The 12,540-nt window shown below is 35.2% G+C and overlaps 1 protein-coding gene across 1 annotated transcript in view; it reads left to right on the top strand.

Annotated features, from left to right (window-relative positions):
* The window catches only part of LOC116167460, a 38,423-nt gene extending 31,216 nt beyond the window's left edge, over nucleotides 1–7,207 (top strand). Inside the window, exon 2 of the mRNA XM_031482825.1 lies at nucleotides 7,097–7,207. The gene's annotated coding sequence lies outside the window, so the exon portion shown is untranslated. The remainder of the gene's footprint in view (nucleotides 1–7,096) is intronic.
* The last annotated feature ends 5,333 nt before the right edge of the window (nucleotides 7,208–12,540 follow it).

Genomic DNA, 12,540 nt, shown 5'->3' with positions numbered 1-12,540 from the left:
TTTCTCATCTATCGTCCTTGAAAAACTTGAAATTCTATGCATATAACGTACTATACGTAGCGACGTTAGTTTATTGTATTTGCTAACGGATAATGTCATTAGATGACCTGCTTTTTATATGTTTAAGAAAAATTTGCTATGACGTGCAGAAGCAGGTAGGATTCCGAGTGTGTGAATAATTTTCTAAGTAAATAAACACTATTGACAGACAAAGGATAGGTATCTACTAGTCAAATAATTAATGTGAAATAGAAGTGAATCAATAATGAACTTTAAACAGATAAGAGCAAAAGTTATAAATGTGATATCAGAATATTATGTTTAAGTACACCTACGTTTTGTGTAAAGTTTCCAAAAATTGTGAAGACAATACAAATTTGTCATATAATAAATCTTTTATTTTTTAAAGATTTTTTGAAAATTTTAATAACAAGCGCAAAGTAAGTTTTTAATTGGGTTTTCGATTCAAGTACAACAATGGCATTTGCAGTTACAATTCGTCTAAAGCACGAAGTTTAGTCATTTGCGCAAGTGGGACTGTTTTACTACTTGCTTGCTAGATACAGGGACTGACGGAAGAAAACGGTATTTCTTTCGATTTTCTTAACAGATTCCCTTCCAATTTGATCACAAATTTGGCCTATTAAGAAAGGGAAGAGGAGTGATGATATATGTGTAGAAAGAAGCTACTCGTACTAATTGTCGAGTAAAATTAAGAGTAATATATGCTCAAAGCTAGAACAAAGAACCGATGTCCGAAATTAGTAGTACCAATAATGCTCTTCAACATACTAAAAGTCCCCATATGTCCGAGGTGGGGAACATCCTGAAAATTGAGCCGCCATCGTGGATTTTCATGTTTTTTGCTAATAACTTTGTTATTATTTTTTTTTTTGGAAAAAGTTAGGAAAGGAAATTTGTAACACCTGTGCATCAGCTAACATTTATTTATACAGTTCTCATTCCATCAACTGTCACATAAATAAATTTCAGCTCCAGTATAATAGTCCGAATTTTCCAATTTTCTATACATGAACATGCGGGCAGCTAAAAAAACTGGAAAAAGTTAGGAAAGGAAATTTGTAAAGCTTTAAAATACGAATCCAATGCTTCTTTATTTCTCGAAATCTATTGGAAACTAAGGGAGTTATGATTTTTTTATTGTATCAATAATCGCACTATACACGAATAATTCGATTTATCCGATAGGCGAAATTCATTGGAACAATTTTCAGTCCAAATTTTAGTTTATCGCCCCCTCCTGGCCTGGGGCAATATTTTCAAATAACTACCGAATGGATGAGCTTCTCAAATAAGGAGAAGCATTTATTTTGAAGTGGTACGGTGCCAAAAAATGCAAAACGCTCGATGACTACCGGTACATCAAGACTCAAGTACAACCAAGTCGTGGCAAGGCAGAATCTCTTTACCAATTATTTTGAGTTAGCAACATTACCTCCTACATCGCATGCTGCTAGATTACTTTTGAGACTTTGGCTGGTGTACGAATCAAAACAATGGGCCGTATGAATAAAAGTAAGCAAATGCTTATACTTGCAAAATTCAAAGTAAATACTCGTAAGTGCTCCTTCGCACTGGGCGACTTAGCAGCGCTTCTAAACAGAAAGACAGGACGCAGTGCAGCGCTTCTAAACCATGCTAAACAGACCAGTATGAAGGGGCAGTTACGAGTATTTACTTTGAATTTTGCAAGTATAAGCATTTGCTTACTTTTATTCATACGGCCCAATGTCTTGGAGCCCATTTTGCGGCAACAGCTCAGACCCAGAAAGTGATGATGCTGAACCTTTACCCTAAATTGTCCATTGCAAATAAATATACGTTAATCATGTTTAGTTTTTTAATTAGTTTAGATCAACTATACCAGAAAAGGGGGATGAAGTGAGGGCAGATGGGCGGGGACGGGGGTGAGGGCAGGAGGGGGGAGTAAGGGTGGGGGGTATTACACATATCTCTGCTCATGTCCGGGGGAGGGGGAGTGTTGCACTGTCGTATAGTATACACAGCGAATGCTGTATAGTGCGATTATTGATACAATAAAAAAATCATAACTCCCTTAGTTTTCAATCGATTGCGAGAAATGAAGAAGCATTGGATTTGTATTTTAAAGCTTCACAAACTCCCTTTCCTGACTTTTTCCGAAAAAAATAATAATAACAAAGTTATTAGCAAAAAACATGAAAATCCAAGATGGCGGCTCAATTTTCAGGATGTTCCGCATCTCGAAGATATGGGGACTACTAATTTCGGCCATCGCTTGCTTGTCCCGAATTTGTTCTAGGTTGAACTCGACTATAAACGCTGCAGCTAAGTCGCTGGCGGCCTCGTTCACAATTTCTAAAAAGTGATGGCGACTCAGCCAAATGCTAGGCACGGATATAAAGACGCACAAGAAAAAATAAAACAGGTTTTCGCCCTAAAGCGTGAAACTTTAGCGCTGTTTTCGTTTACTAGAAGTGTATGTAAGAACGTTGGCATTGCGCAGTTAGCGCATGCGCACATATGATTTTTACAATAGGCGATATACTGGTCTCTACTAGAAACATCTGTGGTTAAAATTACAAAATCACAAATTACAAAATTAATTACATCTAAATTCTAAAGTAGGTAGATATAAGATAGTAGTATAAGTTAGTAGACATAAGAAAAAAAAAATTCTCTACAAATAAGAAAGTTGACATTGCGCAGTCTGCGCATGCGCACATTAATCGTCAAGATTTTTCTTGGTTGAAGTGCCAGATCTATAAGGTACCAAATGCATAAATAACAAACTAAACATACATTGCGCATTGTACATTTTACCTATACTGTCCAATAAAAGATAATTTATTATTATTATATATTTAAAACTGTAGGAGTAGTTAAAGCCTCGGACGGACGGTGACAGTGCCCATAAACATGAGTTGAAAAATGCGCCAAAAAATTGTAGGGTAACATTGTGCAATAGTAGTTTTTACCGCACTTTCCTAAATTATATTTGCGAAACTAAGTTTTGTTTCAGTCGTCATTTTCGCTACTCAATTGCGTAATTTCTTTGATGATTCTAAAAATTAAAAAATTAAAAAGTTATGTATTGACTTTAATGCTGTTGCGAAGTTACGCTACCAGCGCAACATAAATTACGTTATTGTTCAGGAAATTTATTAAGTCTATTTCTTGATCAAAACACAATTTAGTCCTTTTTTGCTAGTATAGGTAATAATAACTTCATACTACATAAATTAAATAAACTTTCGCCCTAAGGGGAGTAACTTCAGCACATTTGCCACGATTAGTACATCCCAAGAGGCCACAGATATGTGCGCTATGTTTTTCTTTGCTAGATGCATCTATGGTTAAAATTTCAAAGAAATATCTCCATCAATAAGAAAGTTGGCATTGTGCAATTTGCGCATGCGGACGTCTGATTTTTACTGTATGCGGTATATTTGCCTTTACTGACAGTCCATGGCCGTCCGGCGAACTGAACGTGAATTTATAGAAAACGTTTACACACCATTGAAGAGACTGTTCATAACATAACACAACAGCAACAACATGCAGGTTTCGAAAATATGAAGAAGATAGTGGTCTCCTTAACGGGGGTGACCGTTTCGAGCAATTATTGTAATTCGCAACTGTTGCTCATTATTCAATTTGTAGAAGAGAGTAAATCACCTTTCAGTTACAAATTAATGTTTGCTATGTAATTTCAAATAATTTGGAAACTAATAAATGTTATTTACATAATTGCTTTTAATAAACATTTTAAGGTTATGTTCAGTATAGCTACAGTATCATATGTGTTGCGGCAAATGTCATGTTTTGGCACACGTAGGATCGGAACCAAACATTAATAAAAGCTGCACTAAAATTACTGACACTCTTTCAGCATATTGCAGAATACAAAACGCTTTACGTTCAGAATTCGCCATTTTGTGTATGCGGCACACTAGTAAGAAAACAACTAATCGGTAGATATTTCCACTTACGTATCTCTATAGTCCGGGAGGTAGCGTCAAATTTCACCGGACCATTATACCGAGGGTGAATTTTTCAGTATAGGCCTTTGTGATGTTGACGAAAAAAAATTTCCATGTTAGCTGCTCAAGATCCGTGACTTATGATTTCGAGAGAGAGCCTATGTATCTGGCAAAAAAAAGGAGATTTTCGGAGGAGTTTACTGTAGTTGAAAATTTTCTGGTAGATAATTGGTAAGATTTTCATGACGAAAAAAAATGTTAGCTGCGAGATCCCTGTGATTTAACATGTTAGCTGCGCGCATGTTCATGTATAGAAAATTGGAAAATTCGGACTATTATACTGGAGCTGAAATTTATTTATGTGATAGTTGATGGAATGAGAACTGTATAAATAAATGTTAGCTGATGCACAGGTGTGACTTAACCTGTTAGCTGCGCGTTTGAAGTGCAACGCGCGGTGAGTAAATTACGCGGCGCGTCGCTTGGATTCAGCAGGATATAACGCTAACAGTCATTGAAATTTTGATATAATAACAATGAACAACGATTGTAAGCTCGTGTGCAGTATATATGTATATTCATAAATTTCATAAATGTAAGTCGTAATGTACTTTAAAATCCGATTTTCATACAAAAGAAACAAATATAAAACAGTTTATATGATCGATTATTCAAAATCGGAATCACTTTCTTCTTCCTGTTCGTCAGTGCTACTTTCCGATTGATCTTCAATATCAGAGTGTTCTTCATGTTCCTGGTGATCATCATCATCATCAGATTCTCTGAAAGTATCTGAAAAAAAAATACAATTTCATAAGTTTCAAGCATTATTCAAATGAGCATTGGGCAAATCTCAAATTACCTTCTATTTCAGCCTGACTACTTGAGATTTCATCAAGTTTCAAGACGATATCAATGTATCGCGTACAGCGACTTTTATGAAAGCCTACAAATTTAGCGATAAAGATGAGCTACTGAAATTAGATCAAAATCTCGAAGGATCATTGCTACCTCCGTGCAAGTCCGAGTTGCGTCAACATATCCTCCGAACATCTTATAGTGCTCAATTGTGGACTCACGCACACTCTCGTACTCCAACTCTATCATCTCCAAAGGATTTTGGATGGGTAGAAGAGGAGAACAGATACGATTTTAAATGGTTCGAAGGAGATCAATTGCCGAAACTTGATGAAATCTCAAGTAGTCAGGCTGAAATAGAAGGTAATTTGAGATTTGCCCAATGCTCATTTGAATAATGCTTGAAACTTATGAAATTGTATTTTTTTTTCAGATACTTTCAGAGAATCTGATGATGATGATGATCACCAGGAACATGAAGAACACTCTGATATTGAAGATCAGTCGGAAAGTAGCACTGACGAACAGGAAGAAGAAAGTGATTCCGATTCTGAATAATCGATCATATACACTGTTTTATATTTGTTTCTTTTGTATGAAAATCGGATTTTAAAGTACCTACATTACGACTTACATTTATGAAATTTATGAATATATATATACTGCACACGAGCTTACAATCGTTGTTCATTGTTATTACATCAAAATTTCAATGACTTTAGCGTTATATCCTGCTGAATCCAAGCGACGCGCCGCGTATCTACTCACCGCGCGTTGCACTTCAAACGCGCAGCTAACAGGTTAAGTCACACCTGTGCATCAGCTAACATTTATTTATACAGTTCTCATTCCATCAACTATCACATAAATAAATTTCAGCTCCAGTATAATAGTCCGAATTTTCCAATTTTCTATACATGAACATGCGCGCAGCTAACATGTTAAATCACAGGGATCTCGCAGCTAACATTTTTTTTCGTCATGAAAATCTTACCAATTATCTACCAGAAAATTTTCAACTACAGTAAAATGCTCCGAAAATCTATTTTTTCTTGCGAGATGCGCACGCTCTCGGAATCTTAAGTCACGGGGTCGCGCCAGCTAACATACGTTTTCTTCATTTTTGTACGAAAAACTAATCGATAAGAAACTGGAAATTCTCATAAAAATTTGACGCTACCTCCCGGACTACTAAGATCGTTTGAGTTGCTTTTCAATTTCTGCCACTTTTAATTTAAACTCATACAATTAAAATTTGTAATTGGGACATTCATTTGTAGTCATCCGGTAGGTATTAAAATATTACAAATGTATTTCAAAGCAACGCGAAAATAATTTCGATTCGATTTTTACTTGATGATGCGTCCCAAGTGAATTTTTTTTATTTCAAGGCGTCGGGAAAACTAATTTTCTTACGGTCTTGACACGACGGGGCGCTTCAGTCCACTTTTTGGCAATGTTTATTCCTCCCTTGTTACTAACTCATCGGATCATTATCTCATATGTATTTTTCGCTCTTACAAAAAATGTGTACTTTGGCACCAATGGCGATAATTTTCATTGAACACTGGATATTCAGAATATTTTCGGGTTTGGTATCTCATTCTGAAATAAAATTAAAGGATTTTAAGTAAATTAAACATCGAAATGATTATTAGATAAATGTAGGTGTATTATAAACCATAAATTATACAAAATCAAGAATAATTTGAAATAAACAAAAATTTCCGCTATTGGAGAAGTTAACAAACGTGAAAACATTGAACGTTAGGTCTCAATTTATTGTCTCACCCTATAGTTACCTGTACCTTTTTTAATGAAAATCGTTTTATTTCAAATATTTCTGTACAGGACATAGCACAGCCCTGAATCTGGTGCAAAGGTGCATATTATAATTTTTAGACAAAGCAGCTGGGGTTGCGGGGTTAAGTACTACATCTGCCACCAAACCTCCCTCTTCGTATCTAAAACCACATAATTTTGCAATTGTTCCAATTTCTATGTACATTCCAGCAGAGGCACACTTATGTTTTAGTTTTATGAGTAGGTACGTGCAATGAAGTATACCTAGGTATTCATGATAATCACTGACTTGTCCAGGGTTGAGCAAGACAAGACCTTTTATGCCTTAGAGAACATTTACACTAAAGAACTGTTAATATCGCGTGCCAATGAATAGACTTGAGATACCTACTTACATTGTTGATATTTATTTTTTTAAAGCCGGATTAATGGAATGATCGATATATTTCTAGGGTACCACTCCAGCTGTCTATAATTAAAGAATTTGGTACCGCTTCTAATTGGAAAGTGATGTATAGCTTTAGAAGAATTTATTTAGCGGCTGCTTCATACACCAACGAATAAATAAATATAGATGAAGAACTAGCAACGGGCAACTAATTAGGAATCGATGTACCCGTATAGGAAAATTGTATTAATCATTTTATTTTTAGAACAAATCTGTTTGTCAATTTATAGTTGTTTTGAAATAACATGTTCACCTAATAAAACTTATACGTACAAAATTGATAGACGTTAAGCCATTAGCTACTATTAATACCCATGTCGTTAGCGATAATCATGTATTTATAGCATTATAGTACAACATAATACTATATTAAATAAGTACGTAATGCGCTTCTGTCAAATTTGCCTGCATTATTAAGCATAAATTATCATAGATAATCGTAGTACCTAGAGTAGTATAGCAAATGTATATAGTATAGCTGTTTTTATTGTTACGTTTAGTGCTATTAAACAAAGTTTTGGTATATTATGTATAGCTACCATATGGTATTATACATAATACAGGGTGGTGTTCTTAAGTGGACCATTAGAAGTATCTCAGGAACGGTTAGGAATTTCGATTCGGGACCCATTTCCTTTTTTGAATAAACGGTCAAAAAATGAATCATTTAAAAATATTTTCAAGATGGCTGCTTTTCCGGTTAGAACGATACCGAAACTTTCTTGTTTCAAATGGCACTATCTTTTCTGATGGCATTGCACATATCAGACTTCATCTATGTCTAGCTATCACCCGCCTGGGATACTTAGCTGCGCCACAGAAAAATGTGACTACTGAGCCCTACCACCACGACAAGGTGTGCCCCATGGTAGAGCACCACGTATAGTAGTTATAATTCATCACGAAATCTTTTAAACTGGGGTTATGTGACGTCACAGCCATGACACAAAACAGCGTTTTGGCGCTAGAATAAAAATCTACAATTTAAATGGCATAAATTTGCAGTATGATTTATCTTGTTGAAATATCATTTTAAAATTTTAAAGTTATAGTAGAGGTATACGAACAGTTATAACCGGTTTTAAAAAATTTGTTATCTATCCTATTGGGTCACCTGCGCGAACCTGACGAATTTGCGTCTCTTTGTACACTTGTATGTTAGTGTACCAGGGGAACAATCACGCACGGGTGGTGTGATAAATTTTGCTTTGTTTTGTATCATTTGATTGAGATCTTTATTTACACGTCAATTTCATCAATGAATTTATAGCCTCAATATTCAAGTGCTAGATTATATGCCCTCGTGAATCCGTGTATTAAAACGTCAATTTTGTAGATGAGTAGGATGTTTGTGCTTCTCAATCGGAAAAAATACTTTTAATGATGGTCGTTTGGCAGTTTGACGTGTTTGTTTGTCGCTGATTGTATTATCTGGATGGAATGTTTTTAATATTAGATTAAGTTAACATATTAGGTTAACCACAGGATGTGTTGCATTTTGTCAACACAAGTCACGTTATTTGCAGAAGAAAAATGTGAAGCGATACTTGCAATGTACGTTCTTTAAATAATATTACTAGCTCCAAGCCTCCAACTCTCCTCCGGTTCTCTTATCTTTCAATGCGACTTTAACTTCAAATTTTACATAATGTGTAGTGTGTTTCTTCGGAGGTTTCTTGGAAATATGCTGTATCAAAAATGTTCTGTAGGTACTTAATTAGTCTTTTGGATGTAATACGAAAATTTGGCTTCCTCGAAAGCTTGAAACTGATCCGGCGTCTCAAAAAAGATATAAATATCGACTCCGCTCGATAACTCAAAAATACTTTGACTATAAAGCTCAAACTATACTAGATATACCGATAGGCCGTGGCTAACGGAAAAAGTGATTAGATTTTGGGTTTCAGGGGATAACCCCCCGAGGCAGGGCAGCACAAACCCAGGGCCTTAGCCAGACTGTATAATCAGGACAGGCTACTTGAGCGATTCGTATATTACTCTCGCCAAGAAAGATTGCCGGTCACAGCATACCTTCTGTCGATCTACAATCTATGGTTTTCTTAAGATGCGAGCGGCTTCCGGAATAGGATCGTGCTAATGTTGAACGAAAGGCTTTTTGTTCAACATTGACACGAATTTACTAGGTTTGTGAACACACGTGTCAATTTTTGTTGAAAACAACTAGAATAATATTATCTTTGTCCTCGTATGCAGTTCGCGCATGCGCCCATTTAATTTATGCTATATTCCATATGTTTGTTTTTACTAGAAGCTTCTATGGTTAAAATTTTTCATAAGTAAAAAAGGTGACATTTTGCAGTTAGCGCATGCGCGTATTTGATTTTTTCTGTGTGCGATATGTTTGCAATTGCTAATGACATTTGTAGTTTTCGATTTTTACTACATGTGAAATGTTTTTCTTTACTAGAAGCATCTATTTCGAAAATATACTTTCATAAATAAGAAGTTGGCACTGCGCAGAATGTTTACAATATGAGATATGTTTGCCTTCGTTGGAAAATGCGCTAAAAATCAAAGCTTCATCAAATCTTTGTGATAAACCACCGACCCCGCGAGACGCCCTCGGTCCTTTGAAATGTTGATATATCGTAATACCATACCTATTATTAGACATTATAGACATGTTATAAGTACATAGTTATGTTGCTTTAAATTGATAACAGCAACATCCTCAATAGTAATAATTTTCTGTGTTATTATAATATATTTTTAGCAGACTCGTAAACAATGGTAAATTCCGAAATCTGGCTAGGGCAGGCTTAACATTTTTGTTATTATTGTTATTGTTATTATTTATAAACAGCTTTTCAATTTTTTTGTTTGACAAAATAACCACTCGGCTTGCCCAAATTCCAAGTGACTCTAAACTTACAGGGTTAATAAGCATACGTGACAAACTTTTAACAAAAGAGATACAGAAAATATTAAATCTAAAATTAAACCATAACTTTCTCCAACACTACTTAAATCAAATTTACCCACAACAAATTTAATGTTCACCAAACCCCGTAGAGGAAAATAATAAACAACTTTTCAAACGTTATGCGGACTTCTTTTAATTGAATTCAGGCGCTAGCCTATAAATAGTTGGTTCATATGATAATATTCAGTGCACTTATTTAAAAAAAAAACGATATACCTAGGTCCACTTTCAATTTTATTTTAGACGAATTTGACTAACTCAACTGGACACGAGTGTAACTCACACACTTAATTAACTTTACAAGACTACGATGACGTACATTTCAAAAACTATGCATTCAAATCGGGGATAGAAATTCGAGCGTAGCAGAACGCTCTTGAGTGTCACAGTCCGTCCACACGTATACAAATCTCCATTCTTCCCTTCCAACACTGCCTTTTATAAACAAGCGTTATAGCGAACCACGTCCACTTTCGCAAATTTATGTACATTAAAAATACTTCTTTATCGCATAAAAAAATGTTATTATTTTTTTTATTTGCGCCCAATTACTTTTAACCAATGTGTCAAATTTCATACAGAAAATAAACCCAAAAATAATTCCTAACGTTAAGAAAATTGTACACAAAAAACACATCTGCAACTGTATAACAATGTCAATAATTTAAATAAAAGCATTAGTGTCGCTTTTTATCTAGTATTCTCTAAATTAAATTTAAATCCACAAAGACGAACTATCCATAGCGTAATTAGTCTTTCTTAAAAACAAAATAATTAAGCGTGGTATCACACTAGTATGGGCCGCTCTGTATAATAATTTAAAAGTATGGATCTCTATAAGAATAATTCGAAAGGGATAACGGATTAGTCACCGACGATAAAGAATGAAAGCGGATGTGACTCATTCATTCTATGAAATGTGATATGCTGATTCGAGATTTCTCTAGAAATGGTCTTTAGTCTCAGTTTTACCATCGATATCGATGTGATAAATAATGAAGTACGCGGTCGTGTTATAAATCGTATCTGTAAGTGATAAATATTGAATTGTTATAAATCAATCTACAGGGTTGACCATTACTGCGTGGGGGAAGATTATGGGTTTATTAAAGCACAGATTTAAAATTAATTATCTGGGAGATGTTGATTAACTCTTTAGGCTATATCCTAAGAATATTTTCAACGAAATTGACCAAGGGATCCAAATATACAATAATATACAGGGGGTTCTATTTAAAAAAAAACGCAACTTGGATATAAATCACCTTGTATGCATCCTGTATAAAAGGACTGTTACAAATTCATCAATAATTAATTGTATATAGGTAAATCAATCACGTACTTAAATTTACGTTACAATATCCAGTAAATATTAGCAATATGTGATTCTGTGGTACTGCTGTCGCTAAAAATTAAGACATCCCTCAACGTTTCAGTTGAAGGGACTCGAGCACCCCCAAGCCACATTGAGCCGGCGCCCCTGGGTCTTATTGGTTGCGACGTTTTGTTTGTTCACTTCAAGTCAAGGCGTTGAACAGGTAGTTATCACATTAAAATAGCTTTCTTTTTATGCCACCTTGAAAAGTTTTTATTTTTTGTTGACGTAAATCTGTTAAACGAACGTCAAGCGTGAGCAAAGTAACTCATTGTATCTACCTATGTCGCAAGGTTATCAGTAAAAAATATTGTTATTCTGTGTTTATATAATTTTATGTAAAAGGAAATGGAAGACTTTGAGTTTGCAATTTATCTGTTAATTTATTTATTTACACTGCTTCGTAAATTAATGGAAAAAATAATGGCAAAATGGCGAACTAGCCTTTGAGACAAATTCATTTTGGAATGCGAACGACAAACATTGCAAAACATCCATATATTGTGTGACGTTTGAGTGAGCTAATATAATTATTGCAGTGATATTACTATTTTAATTAAGGAATTGTACGTCAATAATTCTATCTCTTTTACGGCGCGCCGATATTCATATATGAAAAGCAGATGCATGCGAAGATAATTACGTGAGGTACGTTTCAGCGAGATTGACATTTCGTTGTTAAACCTCGCTGAGTTAAATGTTATTAATGCATGATTACAGGTTGTTTTAGTCACGCCATTGTATACGGTATGTAATATCTACCGAAAGCCCTACAAAGCGCAGACCGCTACGTTAGAGAAGGACACGTGCTTAATACGGGGAGCATACTGTCGTGTAGCGCAATATCAACGGGTAGCGTACGTTTACTGTTTAGCTGATAATTAGGCAGAGTAATTGAACGTATACCGAGAGGTGGCGGAAAAAGGCGAATATCGACGAGCAGAGACAATTCTCCACTATTGTGTCAGGTCGGGCGTCTAATCACTACGAGAGGACGGCTATGATCCCAATTCGAAAAAAGTCGCAGGTTATGCTTATGCATAATCGTATGCACGCACAGTTTGCCAGTATTTTAAGTTAGATTGATTTAAGCGCTGAAACTGAAAGAGCAGTGCAATCTAGAAGCAAC

This window comes from Photinus pyralis, unplaced genomic scaffold (genome assembly GCF_008802855.1).
Source record: "Photinus pyralis isolate 1611_PpyrPB1 unplaced genomic scaffold, Ppyr1.3 Ppyr1.4_LG3b, whole genome shotgun sequence".
Classification (NCBI taxonomy): domain Eukaryota; kingdom Metazoa; phylum Arthropoda; class Insecta; order Coleoptera; family Lampyridae; genus Photinus; species Photinus pyralis.
Note: the sequence above shows the minus strand (reverse complement) of the source record. Positions and strands in the feature narration are given on the sequence as shown.